Below are 23,259 nucleotides of genomic sequence, written 5' to 3'. Positions count from 1 at the left end.
CAACCTTCTGGAGAGGCTTTTCAGGATGGAGGAGGGAAAAGAATGGCTTTCAAATCCATTGAAATCCATCTCCTTATTACAAGTCAGTGTGCCAAAGCATTTTGGAATTGGTGTGTTTTACAACTTCCCCAGACAGTTATGGCCCTCATTGCAGAGTTGATTCCATAGCTATGGACAGGAGACATTACAATAAAGGCCCTGCCCTTCAGTGCAAATACTGTTGCATCGTACCGCATTGGTATATAGCATGGGACCCAACCTTCAGAACACAGTCAGTGGTGAAACACATGGTGAAAAGTGATTTTTAAGGTAACAGATTAACTCACTGACCTATTGATGGATAACAAACATCACACATACGCAAAAGACTGTAAGAAGTTGATGCTGAAGAAGTCTGTTAAAAAATTCACAACTAAATCATCTGCATATGATTGTAGTGATTTCTTCCATATGCAATCACAGCATTAAAATTAATTAACTGTCCTGTTGTGTACTGCTGTTGTGTTTATTGGACAAGTATTAGAGGATATCTAAAGAAAAGTGTATCTGAAAAGTGTTTGCAAAAATGCCCTTTACATATTACATGGTTTGTGGCTCAGAGTACACAAATACCTGTGCTTCAGCAGAGAATAAGAGTACAAATGGGAAGCAAAAGCTTGCCAATTACACAGTATCTCTGGAGGATGCCCGAGATCAGCAGGCTTGCCAGAAGCTTGGCATTTACTGTGATCCTTCTAATTCAAAGTTCCCTTGAACTTCAGTTAGAGTTATGAATACAGAAATGCTGCAGAATTTGGCTATGAATTTCTAAGATCTGCCAACAAATCAGCAGAGCTAGTCAACACAGCCTTTTGTTCTTCTGGCACTGGTCCTTGCCAATGCATACCTCTGGTATGAAGAAATGCATTGGGAAGACAGGAAAAATATATGGTACAATTCCTTTGGCAGAAAGATATCTGGGGATATCATAATTAGTTTCTTTACAAATATGCAGGATGAATGGGAGACAAAGAGGCAATCACACAGGCAGCTGGCAATTGCCCCATCTGAACATAATTTCTATACACCTCCAAATCAAAATTGGCTATCTCCCATGGAGATTCAAACAGATGGTTTAGGATGTATTTGCACACACTTTTCCAGGTAAAACTTGTTTGAGCCCTCAGGTGGCAAGCACAAGTGACACACTTTCCAGCTGATTTGAAAGGCAGTGGACATTCAATGCTGTGTTATCACACAGCAACCATTAGACCAGGGCTTGGCAGACAGCAGATTGATATATACAGTAGTACCTCGGGTTACATACACTTCAGGTTACATACGCTTCAGGTTACAGACTCCTCTAACCCAGAAATAGTACTTCGGTTTAAAAACTTTGCTTCAGGGTGAGAACAAAAATCGTGCTCCGGCGGTGCAGCAGCGGTGGGAGGCCCCATTAGCTAAAGTGCTGCTTCAGGTTAAGAACAGTTTCAAGTTAAGAACAGACCTCTGGAACAAATTAAGTTCTTAACCCGAGGTACCACTGTATCTAGAAATTTGAGGTGGATCAGCAAGAGTTTTGACTCCCAATTGTTTAACAATAGTAACAGCAAAATGACTCCATCTCTCCCCCCCCCCCAACACACACTCTCTCACACATACACGATTCCTGAAATCTTACATTGGCTCTTACATTGGCTATTGAAAGCTTACTATGAAGGTCAAATAGGAATAGGTTACATTTACGTTCTCAAACCATTAATCCCCCTTTCTCTGAACACTTTGGCTGAGTAAACACCACTTAAGAATATTTCAGAGGAAAACATGAAGGGAGCATTAACAAGAAATGTGTCACTGAAAGAAAACACTTCATATTCTCAGGCTTTTAAATCTTTGTTAAAATTAACAGGTCTTGTGCATTCCTCCCCGCCCCCAGGAAGATATTCAGGTTTAGCATTTGTTGGATCCCAGGTGAAAGTCATTTTATGTTCCAGAGCGGTAAGTAGCTGTTGAAACAACTTGCTTGTCCTTGTCATTTTACACTTTACACATAATAAGGGTCCACAGAAAGGAATCTGTTTTGAAAATGCCTGAGGCTTGCATTTCCTTGTGGCCAACCTTCCAAGGGCCATATGCCAATGGTGGGTGGAGCAATAGATGTGACTCTTACCTTTGTTCAGTAGGCTGCAGCCCAGCCTCACCAAAGCCAGAGGTTTCTGCATGTACATAGGCCTGAGGTTTCCCACCCCTTTATAGATTGTAATGGGTTTATCATTTTGAAGAAGAGATGAGGGCCGATTGAACTCTGCATGGAAAAAAATAGAGGAATCAAATTTGTAAAGCAAATTTAAGATGGCACTATCCCATCCAAACTGATGTAGATCATACTTGAGCTAAGCAGTGCTGCCATCTGTAGGTACAGGAGGAGACTGTCAACACCTGCAGATGTGATGCAGAGAGAAGAGTTTTTCCACAACTGCCTACAGAGTTTTGTGAGAGCACAATATGCCATGGCCCATATTTTACTATGGACTCTCTAGGTAGAGGAAAGTCTCTTAGTGCTGACTGAATGGTGTTTAGTGTTTGCATCTGGAGTGGACTGTCTGGTAAAGCTGCCAGAATTTTACTAGCTAGATTCTATCCTAGTCACTGACTGACAACATGGCCTCTTCTACAGACCACTGCCATTGTATTATGAAGGTGCTACAATAATGGGCAGCAACAAGGGTTGCTGCTGCTGTACGTCCATCCTGCTGCCCAGCGGCTTCTGTTACCAAGCAGGTGCTGGAAGAATCTGAAATGATAACTCCAGTGATTTCAACATCCATGCTTAGGCTGCCTCTAGTGTTCCAGTTTGGAACTTCATGGCCTCCATGATGATCATGTGGCTGCCCCAAGTTGTCATGGGGCAGTCCAGGTAGAGGAAGGGGTGGTGTGGAGATAGGGTGGCGGTAAATGTCACTCCATTGTCATGCTTGTACCATTCCTGGTGAAGTTTGGGTTCATGGCTCTTTTCCTTCCCCTTTGCTGTGGTGGTGGTGGAGGACTGTTCCCAGAGACTAATGGAATCCAATGGATTCCTGAATTCCTGTGGATAGAGCAAGAAACCCCGTTGAAGCTATGGTATAATAAGACATGAGACTCTTGACATGGTTGGTGAGCACCCTCTCCAGCACTACGAAGTCTATTCTGCATCTTGGTATACCAGAGACCTACAGCTGATAAAATACGCTAGACAACAGCTTGAGAGCACAAGAGGTGAAAGGCATATTGCAAAGTTGACTGAACATGAGTTAAAGCACATAATCATGCCTACTGCGTGGTGGTGAGGGTGGTGAAGAAGGCCAACTTCTGTCATATTGAAAGCAGGGAGGAATTGACTTCCATGTTCACACTGTACAGATTTCTAGGTTTCTGGGCAAAGGTTTGTGCCAAAACTGATAAAATTCTGGCTTAGTGCTGCTGCCAGATATCAGCAGATGGGTTGCACTTGGATCCCATGTGTCTTCCAAGTAGTTCAAGAGAACATTTTATCATGGCAGCATTGAAAGTTACTCTGGAAATTGGTAACTGGCCCAGGTCCATCATCAGGGATGGGGCCGGATAGTACCCCTCTCCCTAAATGCCACAGGCAGGATTATGCTCACTGTGATCTGTCCATTACATTAGCCTAATTTCTTCCTTTGTCTTCAGCTGTAAAATACCATAAAACAGTTCTAAAATACAAATTCCAGTGGATATATAAATCTGGTCTCTCTGTTTAAGAAATAAGACCTATCAGGTAAACCAAAGTTATTTGTGTGATTAAGCTGGGTTTTCCCCATTTGGCTATAAAATGTTTTACCCTCTAAGACAGTTTGATGGATGAGGTGATAAAGCATACCCAGAGTAACCTTGAAATATAGTTTTACATCATTTAATACACAGAATTCTACACAAAGTGGCAATTGGCTGAACAAATCATCAAATCTCCCATCCATCTTTATTGTTTTGTATTTAGGCCTAGATCCCTGCTCACATGCCAGATGGCAGCTGCAGCAGAGTTTCAAGTGTTAGCTGCAGTTGATGAGGTGATAACTGTCTCTTGAGGACAACAGCCAGATTGCATATTCCTTTCAGTTAGAGACTATTGCTTTTCACTAAGGCTACAATCCTAGTACACACTTCCTTTGGGAGTAAGCACCACTGGAACCTTACTTCTGAGTAGGTACGTAAAGGATTGCACTGTACATACCTAGTCTGTATGTAGTTAATTCAAAAACTGACAGTAGCATCTAACTTGTGTTCAGCCTAATCATTTCTGTAGAGCTCACCAGTGAAATGAGCCCATAAAAGGAGGCATCCTGTAAACAAAGAGCTGCATAAAACCCAGGTGAAAGTTACCTTCCTTTTCATTACTGCCAAAGATGCAGTCCAAGTGCATCCTGGATACCTTTTGCAGTGGTGCTATGGCATAGTTTGAAAGCACCTGATATAGCAGTATTGAACCTAAGCAGTTTGGTCAGTGCCTGGATGGGAGATACCTTGGGAACTCTCCAAATGGTTTTTTTAAGTGTGTGTGTGTGTGTGTGTGTGTGTCAGAGAGAGAGAGAGATTATAAATGAAATAAAGAAACAACCATCACACAGGATGCTGTGGAGCAACTGTCAGATTGCACACAAGTGCACATGATCCAAGAGCTGTGCCTCAGGATCCTCTGTAACACAGCAATGGATTGTGGGATGTAGCTCTCATCTCTGCTATGCAATCTCTTTTGTGGGTGAAATGTCCTGATTGGACTTCCTTTGCTCCAATACACATTACCCCTGCAGATCAGACAGCATCTGTGATAATCTTAAATTGGTTTTCTTTCCACCTTTGTCCAGAAGTACTGTCAGTGCTGGGAATACATGTGAAATAACCTGCCAACCTAGCAGTTTGAAAGCACATCAAAGTGCAAGTAGATAAATAGGTACCGCTCCGACAGGAAGGTAAACGGCGTTTCCGTGTGCTGCTCTGGTTCACCAGAAGCGGCTTAGTCATGCTGGCCACATGACCCGGAAGCTGTATGCCGGCTCCCTTGGCCAATAAAGCGAGATGAGCACCACAACCCCAGAGTCAACCACGACTGGACCTAATGGTCAGGGGTCCCTTTACCTTTTAACCTCTTGGCACTGACTGGATGGCTTCTGCTAGAAGTTAAAAAATATATCTGTTTACTTTTGTTTTTTTAAAAAGCTATGCTGCCCATTCCCTTTAATATGTGGATCCGTTCTCCAGTCTTCAGTGAATGGTTAGAAGTGGGGAGCAGGATAAAGGTCCTTCTTTTCCTTCAACTCTGCAAGCAACCTCTGGATTCTTCCTGCTCCAGCAGCCAGGCAGCTGCAGATTTGCTTTGGGTTTTGTTTGCTTTTCAGATTTTCCCATGATTCGTGTAATCCAAATTAACACAACAAAATACGTGGGATGGGTATTGAGTGCAGCATCATGTGGACACTGCTCAGAAATCTTAGATTCAAACTCATGGTAAAGCCCAGTTTGGACAAGCCCACAGTGTCACAATCCATGAGATATACTGTACCTACAGTGAAGGAGTGTTTGTTTCGTGTTAACAGGCAGATACAGGTGAGCTAGTGCAGCATAGTTTATAGCAGCAGCAGCAGCAACAAAATAACTTCCAATTTATATTTGTTGTTCATAGAATAACGTTTCAGTACTTTTGTCCCTCACAGGATTTACATAGCTATTTCCAAAAGATGTCTTATTCAAAGTAAATTCTCTTGTTTTTCTTCTGTTTCTCCTAGATTTCTAGGTGCAAAAGAGAATTATTTGCAAACAGATGAAAAACACCTGGCTCTGTTAAAAATAAATACCATTTACAAAACACAAGCTACATAATTAAGGTCTTAACATGCATTCTCTATGTCATGCGGGCATAACAGGATCAGAGTCAAACTGATAATACAACCTGCCCTGGTGTGAAAGTACAGCAGATCCGAAGCTGTGATGCTGGGGGCGGGGGGAAATGAAGTTCCTTGTTAAATAAATATTAGGTGCTGTTAATCAATAGGCATGAATAGTGTCTGTTAAGGAGTGAGAACAGCATGTGGAAAGAAACCTGATAATGAGAATGTGCAAGGGCACAAGAGCAACGGAAGCTTTTTTAATGCCTAATTGCTGCCAAAGCAACATTTTTGGATGTTCATATAGCTGGGGAAACAAAGGTTATTTTCAGGGCCGTCTTTAGCATATGTGCCGTTGGGATGCAAAGACCCACGGGGGGGGGGGGGCGGTCAAAAGTTGAACTTTTAAGGATGGGAGCAGCAAAAACCGCTAACATGGGGGGGGGGGGAAGCGGCAGCGAAAATTCTGCCTTCTGTTTTTGCGATCATGCAAGATGCTTTAAAGTGTTGATCCTAATAGGGACAGTGGGTTCTTTGGGTTCTGTGTCAGAAAAAAACAATGATATGGAATAGCACTAGGAGGAATTGGGACCACACACACCTGTTCTAGTCATCCAAAGACCCTGTGCATAAACACTGCATTAAAGCCCTTAAACATGTGTCGGTTGGGGCAGAGCCAGCAGGTAGGACCTCAGTTCTTCCATTCATGGGTTCACTGGTACAAAGATGAATGAAGGTAGAGGACTAAAGAACAAAGAAGTATTAGGCAATCTAGTTCAACTCCATGCTTGATGCAAGATATCTAGAGTTGGATGATCTACCAACAGTTAATGGTTCAGTCTCTGCTTGAGGATGTCCAGTGTAGAACTTCCCACCATTGTTCTAGGTAACTAGAAAACAGAGAATAATATGCATGTAGAAAGAGACACACTATGTAGGGTGCAAATGGATGAGAAAAATCCTGAAGCAGAACTGCTTTGGATAGAGTTGGGGCTTTCTGGGATGAACAGGAACTGTTCAAAGCAGGGGCCTTCAAAACTATTTAGTCCTTTGGAGAGCAGGATGTTTTAAAACACTGTGGATAGTGTGTCTGCAAAAATGGAAATCTTTGTTCGAAGCTTGCCATGTAAGAGAAACAACAGGCTGTGGAGAGGGAGGTGGAGAGCTTTTTGAATGACTGATAGGTCTAACTTCTAACCAATGGGAATCACTTTATCAGGAGGACTCTCCTATCACAGTGCTTTGGGGAAGGTATTTCAATGCAGTATCACATTGTTGTCTGTTCTGTGCACTTAGCTAGTAATGCTTGCTTAGAAAATGCTGGAAATTCAAGTCCTTCTGCCTCTGTCTCATGCCCACACACCCATTCCTATCAAATCAGCTTTGCACTTAGTTTCTGCTACTTCTATTGAGCAGAACATAAGCCTGAAGCTTCTTCACACACCCCAATTCATTATAACTGTAGCCTTTGCCACCATCCTTCTGATATTTTGCATGTTACTTTCCCAGGGACACCTCTACCACATCTCTAGGATTTTTTTTAGAATAACATTGTTGCCTTGAGTTCAACCACAGGGAGCGAAGCAAATCCCTTTTAGTTATCCCCCAAATCAACTGCCTACCAAGTGCCTACCATAAGACCCTCTGAGCTGAGCTGTAGCTTCTCCTGTCTTTTTTTCAAAAGAGGGAGAAGTCAGAAAAAAGAAATTCCCATCCTTTTTCTGAACAGAGAGAGTAAAAAGAAGAAGCAAGAAATGGATTCTCTTCCTCTGTCATTGCAGAATTCACAGTGGTGATAAATACAACGATTTTAGGATTCTACTAGAACTATGAAAAGCAGGATTAGTAATAGAAGAAATTGTCAGTTGCATATTCTTAATCTGTGGAGTTCACAACCACAAAAGATAATTAAGCAAGCAAAATACTGTGCATGAACTGTTGAAAAAGGGCTGAATGCGTTTATGTTCTTTTATTGCAACATTTATGGCCTTGCAAGTGATGATAAAGGTAATCAAATCTCATGCTTCAGAGCATATATTCAAGAGTCATTTTCTTCCCCCAAATGCAAAATTTGGCATTCAACAATGAGCTGGAGTCTATGTTGAGTAATTGCTTCCCTCAGAATAATCAGTTACTGGCCACAGGTGAATGCAATATGATGCAGTGCCCGATCTCTTTTAATAACCTTGAAATCAGGATTCTAGTTCTTACAAAAGGTGGATTAACAATGAAATATTTTGCTCAAACACCACAATCTTTGAGATGCACGCTGCAGATACAACTCCTCCACTATCTTAACTAAAGCATCTTAGCTTCATTTGGAGGAAACAATAAAAGTGAAGGAGTTTTGTCTGACACTTCACATCTGCTGCTGCTTAAGGTGGTAGTTTGTCTTATATGTGACATCCGCTCTAGTGAGACATGGATTTACATAAGTAGGTTCAGTATACAAAGGTTACCCATATATAAGGTACCAAGTAAATAATTTTGATAAAGGTCTAGGTGGCATAGAATATTGGTTTAAAGTTTGGGAAGATTAATGTGCATGAGCTGCTCACTAGAGCCTATGCTTTATCTTATGCTATCACCTACCTGTATGACAGGATGCAATTTACTTTCTTCAGTAGCAATCAATAGGAATCATTCACTCCAATGAAAAAGGGTAAAGGGGCTGAAGTTGGAGATACCTGGGAGCACTAGCTGCCCCAGCTCACAAAACTGAATGTTTCTCATTGAATTCCAGGGTAGAAAGTAATCAGGTGAGTCTGGCCCTGGTGATCCCACCATTGGTAGAGGGAATACAACTGCTGTTCTCAGCCTTCATAGCTTTCTTGACTGAAGCTCTGTAAATGGTCCCACAAAAGTTGAGAACAACTTAGCAGCATGCGAGTAGGAGTTGTAGCACAGGAAGCTGGGTAGTTTGGCATCCTGTAAACCAACAGAAGTGGTTATACTAGAGTAGTGATGGTGGTGAAAGACAAGTGTGCTTTATTGCTGCAGACCCATTGCAGGCATCTTCTTATATTTTATTGTGCAGGAGATCAGAGGACACTCTGTACCTGTACACAGTAAAGCCTATTGTAATTCACAGTAAAGCCTATTGTAATTACAGTAAAGCCTATTGTAATTCAGGGGATACCTCACCGATGGAAGAGGATTGGAGACCCCCAGTGCCACTAGGAACCAGTGTTAGAAACTGAGATATGAAAGCTAGGAGCTAAATGGCTAGGAGCTAAGTTATGGGCGCAACAACAGAATGCCTAGGCACACATTTTAATAACAAGAATACAAAGCTGAAAATGAATGAACTGCAGCTAAAATCTTATGTTCATTTTTCACATGGTCTAGTCCTCATCCGAAGACTGCAAAAAACAAAGCTATGCTTCCCCTGCTCACCTCCCTAATATTCTTAAGAGGATATCTTCTCCAGTCTTCAGAGAGTGGCTGGAAGTGGGGAGACAGAAAAAGGTCCTCCTTTCCTTCCACTGTGCAGTTTTAATCTGAAATCTTAGGCGCAGTACTGTGCCCAGAGCTCAGAAACAGCTTGCACTAATGAAATTCCCTGTCGCAAAATGTGCCTAGAACAATGGGAGTTTCGAACGCTGTTAGGAACCCAAAGAGCCCCCTGTCACAGTCATGCAACCCAAATTGCCCAGCTCCTCCAGCACAGCACATCCAGAGCCCTGCTTCAGCCTCAGACCATTTCCCCTTTACCCCCAGATATAGAAACAATGTTGGGCCTGACAAGAAGTCCAGAGCCACCAGAGGGGGGCTTGCTTGGCAGCCAGGGGGCTGCACTATCAGTGGTCTAGGGAAAAGCTAGAGAAGAACCGTTTCCCTGAATGTGCTAAAGTACAATCCCACTTCAGAACTTCCCACTCAGTGAGGGAAGGTTGGGAGTATAGGTGACACCATTCCTGCTCCACACATACAATTTAAGGATGCACGAATAGGGTTCAAGTGCCTTTTAGAACTGACATTGATTGGGCAGGGGGTCCTCCCCACTCCTCCTTCTGGATATTAAAGAAATTGGCCAGTCCTGATACAATGGTGGTTCCATTTGGGGTGACCCTGAACTCAGTTTTGCTCAATCATATGGTGCTTTGGGGGCCTCCACCAGTACCTAATGGTACATAAAGAGTATTTCAAAGAATTCCTGTTAATACGTAGACTGCTGTGGTTTGGGAGATGGGAGAACAGAGGCAATTAACATACTGCATCACTTTAAGCAAAACGGTATATACTTGTAAATGGCCACCTTATGTGCTGATTCGGCAGCATCTCAAAATTGTGATCTATAAGCTTGGGACATCTGATCTATAGATGTCAATAGGGAAACTGCAGGGAGATTTGTAAACATGCCTAGCATTGTATTGGAGAATTTGCTTCTGCTTCCAGCTGACAATAGTACGGCATATACATAGCTTTGTGACAGCACATCAGTAGGCATTCAGTTGCTGCTCGGGGGCTCATAATGCACTGACTTACTATCTGAAGGGCCAAAGCCTAGACTGATTAAAAATGTGCATTAATATATCATTGTTTTACATGTACTAGTTTTAAGATCTTGTTTTCCAAGCCACACAATGGGGCTCACTACATTTTTTACAAAGTTGGATTAAATACAGCACACAGCCTTGAGGCGCTTTAGAAGATCATGTCTGTAATTCATTGCGTGAACATGCTGATGCACAGACAAAGGTGAATTAGCTCCAGATAAAAATGCTTCAATGCTCTATTGAATAGTCAATTATTAAACACATAATAGGACCTGTGGTTAGCAGGGCATAGTGAAGATGTGCACAGTCTGCAAAATTTGTTTCTGAAAAGGAATAGTATTGGGCAATATTTAAAAGGCAGACAATGAAAATCATATTTGCACAGACATTTTTGAAATTGTTCATTGAAGCTACTTTTTACTATTACCTTGGATATCACTTTGTGTTTCTTGCACGGTTGCTATAAAATGTATTTTATTGCAGCCTATGAAGAAATAATGGAATGCACTTTTATCCGAGACACAAATATTCTTACATTAATAAATTTTACCTGAAAAACAACTTACATTGCTTCTTAGAACTTGTTGGGTAAAACTGAATAAGTAGTAATTATATGTCAAGTGATGGGGAAAGGTTACAGAATTCTACTGAGTGATGAATTATTATGTACTAACTAATGGGTGAAGGTTTGTGGATAATTTCTTTAGTAACATAAAATAGTTTCATCTTTTACTTTGTACGAAAAAGTTCCCTGTTCCATAAAAAAGAAAACAAGAAGGCAGCATTAGACATCATCGCTTCTGTTTGGGGAGCTATGGGCAGGATGCAAGTATACAGTTCTGCTTGTGAAAGAAGCTTTGGCTGCACAGTGGAACTTCCCTGTCCTCTCCTCTCCTGATGTGCTCCATACATGTCCAGTAAGTCTGTTCCAGAGGGTTGGATGAACTCCCAGAGTAGATTTCAGGGTTGCAAGGGGGTCACATGAAGAGAGGAGAGGATAAGGAATTTCCATCGTGCACCTAAAACTCATTGCCACTAGCAGAACTGTTTACTTGCATACCATAACATTCCATAGCTCCCAGTTCATGCACACATTAATTAATTTTTCAAAAGACTGCATAGTTTTTGAGGCAAAGGGAGGAACTGGAAGTTTTCAGGGGCTGAAGGTTCCTAAGACATTATTCCTTTTTGCCTTTGTTTCAGATTTTGGTTCCAGATATTAAAATAATTGATTACTGGTATAAGACTACTACGTTTCTTTAATTTGGCCTTTATATTAAAGTGGGATGCCATTTCATTTTTCATTTTTTTGCTGAATTAACAAACCAAACTACCATTTCACCAGGGTGAATGCCGGTTACCTAGACAGCAAATGGGGAAAACACATTTAAGAAAATATAGATATAAGAATTGCATTTGATTCCATCCATAGATCAATGGTAGAGTATATATGCTTTCCAGGCAGAAAGTTCCAGGTTCAATCCCTGACATCTCAAGTTAAAAGGATCCAAGGTAGCAGATACGAAAAAGATCTCCAATTGAGACCTTGAACAGCCACTGCCAGACAGAGTTAATCATGCAGCTCCAGATAAACCAGTGAACTGAATTACTACAAGACAGCTTTGGATGTACCTGATGTGTGAAAGACTATCCACGATACAAGCAACTCTCTGTTGAGTATAGTTCACATTTTGTGACCTTACATACAAAGACCAAGTACCTACCTTGCCAAATAAACAGTGAAAGTATACCTGGCAATGGCAACAATGACACCCTAGCTACGCAACACCCTGGTCACTGAAGTCTGCTGTTGTCTCTTTTCTGATATCAGCTGAAGATAGGTCTCTTCCCCCCAAGCCTTAGAGTTTTTAAATATTTGATCATAAAGAAAATGATGGCAAGCGAAAATGAACTAATTGCTTTGTTTTCACTACTAAGCTATCAGCATTGTTTCAAATAACTGCAATAATGTTTTATCAAGCATGCGTTCACATAAACAGCAATGCTAACATATTGTTGGACCTATACTCTGTTAAAAAGTTGTGTGAGCTAATTCAAAGCCAAGTGTTAGATGAAATGCATGGATCCAGTTGCAACACATTCTTTGCTCAAGTCTTCTCCCTAGTGCCATTATAACAACATCCAATGTTGTAAGTTTGTATTCAATAAGTCAAGAAAGAAACTTTATAATATTTTGGCTCCTTTAATATTTTTACTGCTCCCAGACAATAAACTTACTCCAACCTTTTCCGCCACAACACTTCTTATCCAAAATTAATAAGGTGTTTGGACTTTGACATTTCTGCAACATCCTTGACTTTATTTAGCCATATATAATCAGTTCCTGCATTATCTCTGTTCCCCAGTATTATTCCATGAGAAATTTATAATGGCCAGTCAATCTACTATTCAGACTTTTAGACTTTCTTCTTCTAGAATTCTCAAATGCTGTAAGAGCTGAGTAGCTGGATCTGTACCTAGAGATTGGAGCAGAATAATGAGAAATTTCAAATCTATAGTTTCTCTTTTTTTGGTAGATGAAACTGATCTTCTTATTTGTTAGTGTAAAACACTCTTTTGGAAGCTTTGACCTGTGCTGACATAATAGTTCACTCCATCTGGATTAATCTTTTCCAAGTTTCCTACAAAATGTTGGCATTTCAGAACTGTGAAAATTGGTCCTGTGAGAAATCTCAATTTAGGTCAGATGCAGTAGAAGACATTGATGTCTGTGGCAGAAAATACAAAAGGGACCTTTCCTCCATTGTAGTGAAACTATAATAGTAAGCTAACAGACATTTTATTTCTCTTTTAATAGTACCTCCAATGTTGCTCCTAATGGTAAGGCCAGCTCTGGGTCAAATTTTCATTTTTTATTTTTTGCTATTTGGATCTAGCAATATACCGTAGACTGAAACTGGGGCGGTTTTTAAGTTCGTAAGATCAGCACTTCCCATTTCGTCAGGTTATTCAGCTTCCATGGGGGTGAGATAATATTTAAGTGGTATCATTGTTTTGGTGGGGTTGTGTGCTAATTTCTTCACAAATCTTTCTTCCAGTACAGTGGAACCTCGAGTTGCGGACATAATCCATCCCGGAGGCACGTCCGCAACTCGAAGTCTTCGCAGCCATAAGTGCTTCGTTTGCGCATGCGTGCAGTGCGATTTAGTGCCTCTGCGTGTGCACGAGCGGCGAAACCCAGAAGTAACCATTCCGGTACTTCTGGTTTGCCACGGGACACAACTTGAAAAGACGTAACCTGAAGCAGACACAACATGAGGTATGACTGTACTAAACAAATATGCAACAGCTTTCTGTTCTTTTCATCATCTTAAGTCCCTTCATCCTGCTCTTTTAGAGACACCAACTGGCTCATGATTTTATTACACAGGAAGATAGGAAGCTGACTTATACCAAGTCAGACCATTGATCCATTTAGCTCAATATTGAATATACTGACTGGCAACAGAGGCACTCCAGGATTTCAGGCCGGAGTCCATCCCAGTCCTACCTGAAGATGCTGGGGATTGAACCTGAGACCTTCTTGCAAGGCAGATACTCCACCACTGAGCTATAGCCCTTATCAACAAATTCAAATACCCAAGTGCCTTACATTCTGCAGTAGGAAAAACAGTTACATTGCACACACTTAGTTAATTGCACAATTGTGACTAAATGTGAAGAGTTTTAGTATGCTGTCCAAATCTCCCAATACCTCTTCTGTTTTTCAGCTTTAGTTCCCCACTTAGAAGAAGCAAATTTCTAAGGCAAGCTGTGTTTTAATTGGCAGAAACTCTGGCCAAAAGAACTAAAAGATTTTTGCCGTTGCTGATAAGAAAAGATCCTCTGAATGGGCCAACTAATTTAGGAAGGGAGACTGGAGCAAGACAGCTGTATTTGAGAAAACAATGCACCATTTGCTCGGTTGCAACAATATTGGGATTCAATGAATGAAGCTGGATACTGCTGTATTTAGAACATTTCTAAATTTTTACGATTTGCTCTCCATCCTTCCCTGCCTGCTGCCTGGGGTCTCAAGGCCCTGGAGCCCAGCCTGGCCTCGCTACTGCATCCCTGGTCCTCTCACTGAATGGCCAACGCCCTTGCTGAATGGCCAACACTCACATACTCCTTGCTCAGTGTGCAAGTGGGTGCGGATGGAGCAAAGCGGGCAGGCATTGACCCCAGCATGGCCTGGCCCAAAACTCCTCTCTGTGGGTGTCAGGGGGATTCGCCTGCCAAGGGCTACATCAGCTGGCTGGGCTCCCCCTGTACAGATGGGCAGGCGATGCAGTGTGGCCCCGCTTGGCTCCGGGGCAGGGGGGGTCGCTTTGGCAGCAAGGGCTGGGCTGGCATGGTGGGCTCCATTCACTCTCTGCATCCTGCCCCTTGGTACACACCTGCCTGTCATGGGCACCAGAAAACCATGCTACGCCACTGTGGTGCATATGTTTTGTATTGTTACACAAGCCTGGTGCCTGCTCCCTCTCTCCGCAAAGCAGTGGCAAATGCGTATGGGATCTCAGGCACCCAACTGGGTCTGTGTCCCTTTGGGGAATGGGAGACAGGGCGAAGACTGTTGTGCTTTAAGAAATACGGTTTGATTCACATATTTACACCTTTAGTCTGCGGGGGGGGGGGGGTCCCAGATCTTACAGCATGGCTTAAAGCATTGCAGGCAGTCCTTCCTTCTCCCTTCCCAAGTTGGATCTCACTCCTTCTTCCCCTTTCTTCTTCTCAGAAGCCCCTTGCCCTCCTCCAGAGCAGTTACCTTGGCAACCTTCCAAATCTCCAGTCTCTGGTCACACCTGGAACAAGAAGTTCCATTGTCTTGTTAATGACTCACAGTGGTTCTCTCTACAGCCCTAGTTTGGCCAGGCTACCCAGGAATTCCTTTGCAGCTTATATTCTCTCTTCATGTCACAAATAACCCCAAATCCTAACATTTATTAATTTTAGTGTTAAGAGGGAACCCCCCCTCCCCAAGTTCTGTAACAGTATTTAGGAGTAGAGTTGCTCCAAATGTTTCAGAGCCTTGATTTTTTCCACATTCAGGGGGTTTGTTTGGGGGGAAGGTGCTGACCAGATGGGCAAGGTATTATTATTAGGTGGGAGTGGAAATTTTGTTGTTGTTTTTTTAAAGATATTTATTGAATTTTCACAAAAAACAAAGAGTTACAGTATAAAAAGAAAACACAAAGAAAAAAAAAGAGAAAAAATACATAAAAACATATATAAAAAGATATAAAAAAACGTACAAAGATAAATAGAAAAAATTAAAAGAAACAAATTAGTTTTTCTATCTTGATTTTCATTTGCTTGTTTCCCTGACCTCCTCACGCCTCCCTTTTTTGTATTCCCCTTCACATGATTGGTTCAGCAAATCCTAACCCTCTTTCATTTATCTTAACTCTGTATCTCAACATATTATAACTATATATTTTCATCCGTTATCAATCCATTTTTACATATTCTAATTAACCTTGTTGCTAATACCACTTAGTTTCAATCCAACATCATTTTAACATTCATTAATTTTACAATGTTACAATGTTTAAATTTCTTCCAATCTTCTTCCACCAACTCTTCTCCCTGGTCTCGGATTCTGCCAGTCATTTCCGCCAGTTCCATATAGTCTATCACCTTCATCTGCCACTCTTCCAGGGTGGGTAAATCTTGTGTCTTCCAATACTTTGCAATGAGTATTCTTGCTGCTGTTGTAGCATACATAAAGAAAGTTCTATCCTTCTTTGGCACCAATTGGCCGACTATGCCCAGGAGAAAGGCCTCTGGTTTCTTCAGGAAGGTATATTTAAATACCTTTTTCATTTCATTATAGATCATCTCCCAGAAAGCCTTAATCTTTGGGCACGTCCACCAAAGATGAAAGAATGTACCTTCATTTTCTTTACATTTCCAACATTTATTATCGGGCAAATGATAGATTTTTGCAAGCTTGACTGGAGTCATGTACCACCTGTATATCATTTTCATAATATTCTCTCTTAGGGCATTACATGCCATAAATTTCATACCTGTGGTCCACAACTGTTCCCAGTCAGCGAACATAATGTTATGTCCAACATCTTGTGCCCATTTAATCATAACAGATTTGACCGTTTCATCCTGAGTGTTCCATTTTAACAGCAAGTTATACATTCTAGGGAGTGGAAATTTTGATACATGAGGTAGTGGCACTTTAAAAGATGAGATGGTCAAAGGGCTTCCCAATTCCCTCTTTGTTTTTGTTTTTTATCCAAAGCTCTGGACTGCACTCACACAGCAGTTTATTCCATTTTTACGATGTTTCTCTAACGGTTAATTTCTACATTATATTTGAGCTTTCACATGACGTAAAAGCTGCTTCCAGAAATCTAGCAGAATATAGTGGAAGTTTAGTGCTCATTTCCATGTTAATGGCTTCCAGAAAATATCCATTTGCAACCCCATTAAACCAGAAAATCACAGAAGTAAAGTGATGAAATTAAGGGTGATATGCCAGCGTACAGATGTTTCCTGCCATTTTCATGGGGGAACAGAAGTTTGCATGTGTGAAAAGGGTGGGAAAGTAACAATGTTGTCCAATGGCATCTTGCTGTGTCACTCCACACCCGCTGGTGTGAATGAAATTTTTCATGACATGCTGGTATATTGGTCAAAAAGCCACAGTCGCATAACTGCTACTGCAGTGTGAAAGGAACATTAGAAAATGGAACAGAAGCCCTAGCGTTATAATCAGGAAAACCAACCCAATATTCCCCATGTCTGAAAGAATCCATAGCAGTCTTTTCATGTTATTGCAAATGGCTTTTTTTCTGGAAGCAAATAACATGGAAATGTGCTGTACAGTGGTACCTCGGGTTACATACGCTTCAGGTTGCATACTCCGCTAACCCAGAAATAGTGCTTCAGGTTAAGAACTTTGCTTCAGGATGAGAACAGAAATCGTGCTCCGGCGGCGTGGCAGCAGCAGGAGGCCCCATTAACTAAAGTGGTGCTTCCGGTTAAGAACAGTTTCAGGTTAAGTACGGACCTCCAGAACGAATTAAGTACTTAACCCGAGGTACCACTATACTCCACTATATTTCCAGAAGCAGCTTTTCAATCATGTGAAAACTCAAATTCAATGCAGAAATTAACTGCTAGGGAAACTTTGGGTAAATGGAATAAACTGTTGTGGGGCTGCAACCCAGGTGAGTGCCTGTTAACTTCACAGCTTCCTTGCACTTTGAAAGGAGGTAGCAAAAGCCCCCGTGATGATGCTTTGAGTGATGCTGCAGCATTCCCAGGCATGGTATGGAAAAAGATGGTTTCCTGTATGGGTCCTGACTAATATTCTGCAAGGAAAAATGTACTGTGAGGTACCACTGTATTGTTACCATAGTGCCATTTAAGATGGCAGATCGGGGCTTATATGATTCAATACTTCTTCATACCCACCCCCTCAAAAAAGAGATTTCTGTGTGTACAAAATTGGATGTCAGTGAAAAGGGTACTTATGTGGTCTTTTATCTGACATACTAGTTTTCTATGTGGAGGGAGGTCTGTTTTGTATGGCGGAAGAGTACAATCATGTGCTCTGTAACCTGTAATCTGAAGTGTTATAGTCCAGAGATAGGTTCACCACCTTGCCTTTTGTTTATGGGGACTAAGCTTCAGTAAGAGGCCTCATTGCAAACACAATTTTATTTGAGCTTTTATATCAAGAGTGGCCGGGGTGGGGGGAGGACTCAGTAATACTAAGTGGTGCCATAAATCTTGCTGATGTTGCCAAGTTAATAGCAAGACTGTAGTCTCCAACCTGTATCGAGATGGGTTCAGATACTGATTTGCCATCAGATCTTTCAAGTCTGACTCACGCAGGAAGTTCTATTATAGTGAATGTCAAAACCTGAGCTACTGAGAATTTCTCACGGCATAATAGCAATGCAGGAACTTGATCTGGATGACAAATGAAAATTAGTTTGTGATCTCATACAAGTTCTATGCTATTATCTGTAAACTTTTCCTGGAAACTTCACTCATATGCCAGAGGAGGTATGATAGAAGCAGAATGCAGGTTGCTAGAAGCCTCTGCACAAAAACAGGGTCTCCCCCATTGTTTCTTCCATTCCCATGATGTTGATATAGGATGAGTTAGGACTGTCCTCAGCATGGCTGCTGATCAGTCATCTAGGCATTGCACATGCCACCGGAGATGGTTCTCCCTTTATGTGGAGTGGCTGCCTCAGGTGGCAGATCCCGGGGTGATAGGCTGACAACTTGTGCACTGCCAAAAAGGGGGGGGGGAATTCATCACAGAAACAGAGGACACAGTTTTGCATAAAATATACATATGTTTGTGTGTGTGTGTGTAAATTCAAATTTACAAATAATTACTGCAATTTCAGTAAGATTAAAAATTAAGATCTCCAGGCTGCTCAGCTTCTGTGGAATGGAGACACCATCTTCTCTTTTGCCTCAGGCAGCAAAATATCTCGCAACTCACAGGGATGAGTATCCCTCATGTTGAATTGCCCATTTAGAGAACTTACCATGTAACTTAAGGCCTTCATGCCACACTTCCCTACCCTTTGTCAGATGGTGAATGCCATGGAATTGGACTGCAGGTGAAGAAATCCACATGATGGGCCTGCCTTGTGCAGTGAGATATGACTGGGGTTGGTGGAGAATCAGCCAGTCTCTGTGGTGGATGTAACAGCTAGATTTGTTTTTAACCATGGTAGTGGAATGTATCATAGCAAAAAATATCATCCAGCAGCCTGCTGCAGCATTGTGACCATAGTATTATTGTTGTTAAAATAGAAAATAATTAAAAAATACACAATAATTTAAAAACACAACAAAGCAATCCAATTAAAATAAAGACACTCATGATCAAATATGCAATAAAACAATCCTGTTAAAACAGCACAGCAAGTAAAGCAGGAAGCTTGGGACAAGAGAGCAAATCAATGCCTATGTAAACAGGTGTGTCTTCAAAAGGCAGTGGAATGCCAATATAGATGGGCGCCTCTTTTTCAGCATGGAGTGTATTCCACATTACCAGTGTCACCAGTGAAAATGCCTCTGCACTACCACAATTATAACTGGCATATTTCAAATATAATAGTAAACAGCTAACTGCAAGACCACAGCTGCATTCTTGGTGGCTGCTCCCAGACTTTGGAACTCCCTCCGTAGAGAAGTTGACTGGCTCTGTCCTTGTTATTCTTCTGGGGGCAGGTGAAGACCTATTATTCCAATAGGCTTTGGGGTAGTTTTAATGAAGGATCTGGTACCGTGCTGTTTTTATTGTAATTTTCCGTATGTTTTAAATAATATATATAATGTTTAATTGTTTTTTAACAATTGTGGTTAGCTGTTCTTATTTTATTTGTGAGCTGCTTTGAGTATCTGTCAGGGGAAAAGGTGGGGTATTTATTATTATTATTATTATTATTAATTCTCATTCAGCAACCATCACATCTCAAATGAATCAACATATTTCAAAATAGAAGGAAGATCTATTGTTACTACACACAGAAAGCACATGTATCTAAAATTCACAAACTCAAGGGACAGATAATGTATGTCAGACAAAGCTTATTTACTTCTTTCAAGGTTCCCATTTTACCTTTTATATAAAGGAAACATTGTTATATATGCTTAACTGCCAGAGTATTATTCACACATGTGATGATACTTGGTGTGGTGTGGAGGTTCTTCCTCATTGCAGGAGAAACCCACATAATGCTAAAACATAAAACACCAATCTTTGTGCGATAACAGTCACTATGGCTGTACTTGAAATTCTGCATTGTTCCAAATCTCTCCCAAACAGCTACAAAAAACCCTCAATATCTCAAACACAACTATGTTCTGGGAATAAATCCCTATTTTTTCCGAAGAAGTATTTTTGCCTGAATGTGAGGAGAATTCCTAAGGCCCATTATAAAAACAAAAACTTTTGAAACTTTGAAGGTGGGCTTTCTGCATTTTAGTGAAAATTACTTCCTTTCCCCTTTCTTCCTGTGTGGGGCGGCCCTGCTCTCTACCTCAGAGCGGGCAGCACATAGCAGCTGCTTGAAGAGGCAGCAACTGACGAGGCCCAGCCCCATGTAACAGGCTGCAGCTTCTCCTCCTTGCCCTCGAGATCCCTGGCATCCGCTACAAGCTGCCTAAAGGAGAAGGCTAGCAGTGGCAGCCATGGAGAGGCAACGGGATGCTTCCTTGCAGCAGTTGCCACTGCCACTTGGGATAAGCGCCGGCTCACCCTCCTCCCTGAGCTTGATGGCGGCAGCACTGGTGGTGGAAAGACGGTCTGGGACGGTCCCTGGAAAATGGGGACACTGGGGGTATGTATCCCTCTTTTGTCATCTTCCCTACTGAAAAGGGCAATCCTGAAAGACTGCCTATAAATACTACCACCACCAATAGCATTTGGATCACAAGCTCCTTGGGCTGGAATCTCTCTCTTTTGCTTATGTCACTCATAAAGCTCTATGTACACCAACGACACTAAGTAAATGTAATAAATAATGTAGAGCCCTGTGAATGCTTGAATGAATCAATCCCATTGAAATGTAGCAAGATGGTTTTGGCAGCAGATGGGCCCTGTGCGCTGGACTGTAGTGTATGTGCAAATCGACTAGGATAACCCTAATTTCCCGCCCTTCCTTCTTGGGCTTGTTGTCATGGTGACCTGCTGGGATGGCTGAACCAGGAATTTTCAGTTCCGTTCCTTTCCTTCTAGGACCTTAACTACCCTTCACTTTGCTTCTGTCTCTGTGTGTTTTGCTTATAGCTTCCTTGCTCCAGGTATATGTTGTAACCATTGCTCTGCCACTCTAACCAAACCCGAAGCTCAAGACAATGGCAATTGAAAGTTACTTCACTTGCATTCCTAGCCCAGGATGCTCCTCTGACCAGTGGGTTTACCATCATTATCTTTTCTATGAAGAACATATATCTATTGCTGTCTTTCTCATCTTCTGGCTCTAATCAGACCAGCTCTGATGGTGGGTCCTGACAGAAACATTTCTATTAGAAATATAAGATTTGTGTTTATAAACAGCATTTCCACGTCTTCTCCCGAATGTGTGCATCTTTCTTGCAATACTAGGATTAGTTTGTACTGTCTAATGTAGGAATCTGCCTTGGCTTGTTTCTCTGGATGAAGATAAGAATTGTCTTGCCAAAACACTGGAAATTCCATTTCTCATGCCTTGGTGATGCTGATCAAGAAAACTGGTTATCTGTTGATTCATCTTTTTTCTTTTTATGCTATTTAATACATACATGAATTTCTATCATTCATGACTAACGTGCATTAATTGCACATGGTGTATTCAAAATTTCTACAATGTCTAGTGTTGCCATATTTCTGTTCCATAGATATAGAGCCTGGGGTTAATAAATCCAGATAATGCCGGACACAGTTTCATCGTTTAGCAGTTTAGACATGAAATCTTGTGCTTGTCTACTCAGCTGCAAGCCCCACTGAATTTGATGGGGCTTACTTTGTGTAATAATAATAATAATATTTTTATTTTTTAAAATTTATATCCCACCCATCTTGCTGGGTTTCCCAGCCACTCTGGCCGGCTTACAACATATATAAAAACACAACAAGCATCAAACATTAAAAAAAAGATATCCTATATGAGAAACCAACCAACCAGCCAACCAACCAGTAAATCAATAGAAACCAATAACAACAATTATAGCAACAATAATAAACAGTTTACAGTTATACCCAAATTAAAATAACTGCCAACCCCAACTAAACAGTTAACCAATAGCAACCTGACAAAAACAAAACAGAGAAACCAACATTAGAACCCTTTAAAACATTTTAAAACATTTTAGCCAATTGCCCCAACCCAAGAGTTGTTCCAGCAATGTCCCTCTGGCCTCCCAGAAGCCTCTTTTAGGATGGACACAAAGTGGCTTCAAATCAGTGTGAAGGTAAGTACATATATGCATCCATGAATGCAAGGAAATAATACAAAAATGAAATTAAAATAACAGCGACAATGTAAATAAAAAAGCACTGTGTATTTTGGGTCTATGGACCGTAATAAAGTTGTGTGTGTGAGAGAGAGATTAAATAAATAAAAATACAGTGCCATGCATTCCAAATTCTAGCATAATAGAATGGTGGATTTTTACTGTGGCCCTTATTGCTGACATAAAAAATAAGTAAGTGCCAAGTCAAAACAAAATTATTTGATTTTTTTAATACCATGAAGAATTAAAATTTTGAGTCACTATTTCCATCAGGGCTAAATATCACACCCGTAGTCCAATGGCAAACACATCATAAGTCTCTCTAGTGTTTGGGCAATGTCAATCTGGCTGTAATGAACAAGTGGCCAATTAATTGTTTAACTTTTATTTTTGTTTTTAAAAATACGATTAAATCATTTGATAGACTTAAAGTAAATGAAGCTCTGATTGGTAGGCTTGAACCTTGAGAGAGCCTTACTTGCACCAGCAGAGGGAGCCTTGAAAGAGCCATAAACCTGAATTCACAGACAATGCACAGGTCTGTACCAGGAACAGTTCTGAGTTCTGTCACTTTTTCGGTATCAATTGGCAAATTGCTCCTTTTTGAGGTTTTGCATGAATTTATGAGAGAATACTGATTGGCAAGATTGATTCCCCATGTATATATTCTTAGATGTTTATTTTCCATGGTTAATCAATTCAACAAGCACAAGACAGAAATCTGTTTATCTGTATGGGCACAATGGAGCCTTAACGAGGGAAAGTCTCTATTGATATGGAATTCTAGGCATCCCTCTGACACAGGGTTGCTGTCTTGATTTGATCACCAGCACTTTACATATAGGATCAGGATTTTTTAAAATATATCTGAAACGGAGCCAAGCAATGACTAAAGATCTGTGGCTGGT

The 23,259-nt window shown here is 41.2% G+C and overlaps 1 long non-coding RNA gene across 3 annotated transcripts in view; it reads left to right on the top strand.

Annotated features, from left to right (window-relative positions):
• The window catches only part of LOC310762646, an 83,775-nt gene that overhangs the window by 6,161 nt on the left and 54,355 nt on the right, over window positions 1-23,259 (top strand). Inside the window, exons 3-4 of one of the 3 annotated variants that reach the window (XR_014548099.1) lie at window positions 1,916-1,977; window positions 19,817-19,968. This is a non-coding gene — a long non-coding RNA (uncharacterized lncRNA). Of the gene's footprint in view, window positions 1-1,915; window positions 1,978-5,762; window positions 6,022-19,816; window positions 19,969-23,259 lie in introns of those variants that run through there. The other 2 variants (XR_014548100.1, XR_014548098.1) reach the window with 2 other exon arrangements.

Source organism: Podarcis filfolensis, assembly GCF_964270895.1.
Source record: "Podarcis filfolensis genome assembly, chromosome: 5".
In the NCBI taxonomy this organism is placed as follows: domain Eukaryota; kingdom Metazoa; phylum Chordata; class Lepidosauria; order Squamata; family Lacertidae; genus Podarcis; species Podarcis filfolensis.
The sequence above is the reverse complement of the archived record's forward strand: the minus strand, read 5'-3'. Positions and strand labels throughout refer to the sequence as shown.